This window comes from Oncorhynchus masou, chromosome 28 (assembly GCF_036934945.1).
Source record: "Oncorhynchus masou masou isolate Uvic2021 chromosome 28, UVic_Omas_1.1, whole genome shotgun sequence".
Classification (NCBI taxonomy): Eukaryota; Metazoa; Chordata; class Actinopteri; order Salmoniformes; family Salmonidae; genus Oncorhynchus; species Oncorhynchus masou.
The window spans coordinates 50,494,338-50,499,548 of NC_088239.1; positions in this window are offsets into that span (position 1 = coordinate 50,494,338).

A 5,211-nucleotide genomic window follows, 5' to 3' on the forward strand; every position below is an offset into this window, starting at 1 on the left:
CCACAGCGTATCTGGACCATATCGGCGGGAATTATCTTCAGAGAGCCTACCAGTACAGTGGGCGTGTACTGTCCTCCAGTGACGTCCGCTACAGTTTTGACAGCGCCTTCTATCAGTGCAGCCAGGTAGAGAGCAGGTAGGTGTAGGCGCCACGCGGCTTAATTATGAGGATGAAGGAATGTTGACCAGATGTGACTGATCACAGGCTATCGAATAATAACAACAGGGGTTCATTCATTCACCAGTCAGAAGAGACAATGTTGGTCAATTGTGTTTGTCAGTATGTCCCTTTAAAAAAAATAAGTCTAACAGTAGAGGTATAACAGTATAACTGCAGTTTCAATATAATATACAAATGATACAGACAAAAAATATATATATTGCAAATGTATAAAAAATAAAAAACAGAAATACGTTATTTACATAAATATTCAGACCCTTCCCTATGAGACTCAAAATTGAGCTCAGGTGCATCCTGTTTCCATTGATCATCCTTGAGATGTTTCTACAACTTGATAGGAGTTCACCTGTGGTAAATTAAATTGATTGGACATGATTTGGAAAGGCACACACCTGCCTATATAAGGTCCCACAGTTGACAGCACATGTCAGAGCAAAAACCAAGCCATGATGTCGAAGGAATTGTATGGAGAGCGCTGAGACAGGATTGTGTTGAGGCACAGATCTGGGAAGGGTACCAAAACATTTCTGCAGCGTTGAAGGTCCAAGAACACAGCCTCAATCCCCTCTTATATGTAAAGTCCCCATATTTGGGGACCGCATTTGTTTTCATTTATTCAATTCAGTTTGGGATGAGAATGGTAGCCCCAACAGTATCTGCAAAAGCAGGGTGTCTGCGGAAAGCTGAATATCTTAATCGCAATTGATCCGTGGCTTCAAATCTTTTGTGACTTACTACCATATATGGGAATACGAATTTGTAAAGCCAGGCCGATGACCTCTTTCAAGATGGCTGCTACTTAAATTCCGGTTAGTGTTGTGAAGCATAAACAAAATAAACACGGAATACCTTGATACACACCGAAAGCCGGAGCTCCACAGATCACGAGGACATCTTATTGTCTGCCTGTGACCTACCGTTATTGATCCCTTCCCAAGAGAGTCAAAATGTTGGTTTTTACAAAACGTTTTCCCCAAACAGCAAACATCTTACAAGGTAAGCTTCGATTTGGTCTGTTTGAATTATAGCTGCATTGGGTTATCAAATGAATCCTTAGGTTGGTAGGAACAAATCTAGCCTATCGCCAATGTTATCTGATGATGTATGACTTAATGTCAACATCGCATGTTCACCAAGTGACTATCTTTGCACATGCATGATGCAAACTATTGCTACCTGGCTCAGATTTTTCTTCTCAGCCGACAAAGATTGCTTTCTAGAAAGACTGGATCCACTTTTAGATCTGTAAGTAAATTATGTATGACTTTATATAGCTAATTTACTCTATGTATTTTGTTTTCTTTATAAGTTGTCTGCTTTTTGTGCTTTGAATTTAGTTTACATCGGCCCATGCAACAAGTCATTTCAGCGTTATATAATTCCAAATTAGTTATTACAGTAAAGGGTTTTTGTCAATTTTGTCAACTGTAATTCTGTGTCTTACAACAATACATCCCTTTATTGTATTCGCCACAGAGTGGAGGATGCAGAGGATTTGGATGATGACTATTGGGAGCCAACAGGGGGAAGGAAGATGTCCTGGAAACCTGTCACCATGGGTGACATGCTCAACTACATTTCCTTGGTGATTTACATGGGACTGGTAAAGGTATCAAGACTAGTTGACAACTGGAGCAAGTCCCCACTCTATCGATTTGAGTTCCTCACCTCCATCATGAGTGAAAACCGATTCTTGGCCATCGACCGTACTCTTCACATGAGTGACAGACAAAAGCATCAGGAGAATGACCAGGAGGGGACTGTAGGGTATGATCGTCTTGCAAGAGTCAAGCCCCTTTATCATGACATGGTGGAGGCATGCAAAACATACTTCCAGCCTGCTCAAAATCGATCTATAGATGAGTACATGGATGCCTCAAAGGCTCCAATTGGCTTGAACCAATATATGAAAAATAAGCCAACCAAATGCTCTTTGTGCTAGCCGATTCTGCCTACACGTGGCAGTAGATTAAAAAGTTCCGCGTCTGCTCCTCCCCTCCGGCGTACAACGTCATACTGACCGCCGGTCCTGTGAATAATTCATTCACACCTGGACTCCATGACCTTCGTCTTTTCCTCCGCTTTGTGTCACTCTCCCATGTTCACTCACCAGTTGGTATTGTTATTGTGTATCGGCGAACTACCTTGTGTTAGTGTCGTGTTCTTGGTTTTGTTGTATTATTAAAACATTTCACTTGCTTCCGACTCACCACCCCATCATTACATCTATGAAGGCAAGGCGATCACACCAACTGGGAAGGGCCTTAGTTATGACTCTGTCATGCAGCCAATGTACTTCTCCTTACTTGGCAGTGGGTACAATCTCTTTGTGGACAATTTCTATACCAGTCCCATGCTTTTCATAGACCTCTTGAAAAAGAAAATAGGACGAATGGTGCCACAAGACCCTAACAGAATTGGTTTCCCCAAGACCAATGTAAACGACATGCCAAAGACAGCAGAGAGGAAGACTAAACGTTGGATCAAGACTAACAAGCTGCTTTTTGTGAAATGGAAGGACGATAGGTAAGTAACCATGCTCACCACACAGCATAAGGCATTCAATAATGACCATGTCTCAAGGAGAGTGAAATTCCTGTAGGGCATGGGTGAGCAATGTCCCCGATTCTGTGAAGGACTACACTTCCAGCATAGGGGGTGTCAACCCATCTGATGCTCTGATAGGCTAGTACCAGGTTCTCCACAAGACCAGGAAGTGGTAAGACCTTTTTTTTTACCACTTTGTGGACATTGCTATAGTAAATGCTCTCTTTCTCCACAAGCAGATGGCCAACGCAGATGGCCATAGCAAAAGGTCAAACCCCTTTTCAATTTGACCTTCAGAGAGCAGCTGGTGTTGGAAATGGCTGAATTGGGGGCCCAAAGCAACCTCACAACCATCACAAGCCCCCCCACACTCAAGGTGAGCGCCACTATCCAACACATGCCAAAAGACAAAGAACTGTAAGCATTGCACAAACACAGGGAAAAAAGGGGGAAATTACAAATCTTTTGTCCGAAATGGGGGCGGCAGGGTAGCCTAGTGGTTAGAGCGTTGGACTGGTAACCGAAAGGTTGCCAGTTCAAATCCCCGAGCTGACAAGGTACAAATCTGTCGTTCTGCCCCTGAACAGGCAGTTAACCCACTGTTCCTAGGCCGTCATTGAAAATAAGAATTTGTTCTTAACTGACTTGCCTAGTAAAATAAAGGTAAAATAAAAATGCCAGTTCGGTTTTTGTTTCCTGTCAGAGAGGGACTGCTTCAAAGATTATCATGACATGCACAAGCTATGGTGAAAGTGAAATTGAATCATATACACCTGGGATGTAAAGATGAACACAAATGCCCTTGGTAAATAGTTTCAGCTAATTTTTGCACCTTTTTTAGTGAAGGACACATGTGTAACGAAGTTTATTTGAGACATTAATATATATTTTTTTATGTATAGTACCAGTCAAAAGTTTGGCCACACCTACTCATTTCAGGGTTTTTCTTTATTTTTACATTGTAGAATAATAGTGAAGACATCAACACTATGAAATAACTCACATGGAATCATGTAGTAACCAAAAAAAGTTTTAAACAATCTTAATTATGTTTTATATTTGAGATAATTAAAAGTACCCACCCTTTGCCTTGACAGCTTTGCACACTTTTGACATTCCCTCAACCTTCAGGAGGTAGTCACCTGGAATGCATTTCAATTAATAGGTGTGCCTTAAGTTAATTTGTGGAATTTCGTTCCTTCTTAACGGGACGCCTATCCCGAAGAAGTTTTAATGCGTTTGAGCCAATCAGTTGCGACAAGGTAGGGCTGGTATACCAAAGATAGCCCTATTTGGAAAAAGACCAAGTCCATATTATTGCAAAAACAGCCCAAATAAGCAAAGAGAAACAACAGTCCATCATTACTTTAAGACATGAAGATCAGTCAATCAGGAAAATGTCAAGAACTTTGAAAGTTCCTTCAATTGCAGTCACAAAAACCATCAAGCTCTATGATGAAACTGGCTCTCATGAGGACCGCCACAGGAAAGGAAGACCCAGAGTTACCTCTGCTGCAGAGGATACGTTCATTAGAGTTACCAGCCTCAGAAATTTCAACCCAAATGCTTCAGAGTTCCAGTAACAGACACATCTCGACATCAACTGTTCAGAGGAGACTGTGAATCAGGCCTTCATGGTCAAATTGTTGCAAAGAAAACACTACTAAAGGACACCAATAAGAAGCAGAGACTTACTTGGGCCAAGTACACAAACAAAGGACATTCGACCGATGGGAATCTGTCCTTTGGTCTGATGAATCCAGATTTGAGGTTTTTGGTTCCAACTGCGTGTCTCTTTGTGAGACGCAGAGTAGGTGAACGGATTATCTCTGCATGTGTGGTTCCCAACCTTGGAGGATGTGGCATGATTGTATGGGGATGCTTTGCTGGTGACACTGTCTGTGATTTATTTAGAATTCAAGGCACATTTTTAACCAGCATGGATACCTTTCACGTCTATTCCCTCTCCGGCGCTCGACGTTGCCAGTTTACTCATCATTATGCACACATGCTACCATTGTTACACCCACCCGCTCCTCACCTGGACGCCATCACTTCTATGGTTACCTCCCCTATATTTGTCACTCCCTTGGGTTCATTCCCCAGGCAGTATTAGTTACGTTTTTCATGTCCAGGCGCTACTCTTGTTTTGTATTGTTCCATGTTTTATTTTATTATTAAATTCACCCGCTGTACTTGCTTCTCGACCCCCAGTGTCTACGTGACAGAATACTGCCTCAATAATTGGAAGCAACAGGGATTTTTCAGCTGGCACGACAGGCCCCAGCCCTCAGCTGGCTCGACCGGTTCCCTCGCCTCAACAGAAGCGACCGGTCCACTCCTGGCCCTCGGGACTGTCCCTCTAGTCGGCGGTGTCCTGCGACTGGAGCCGTGCTTCGTCGAGGGGTACTGTCACGTCTCACCCTCTCCAGCGCTCGATGTTGCCAGTTTACTTATCATTACGCACACCTGCCACCATTGTT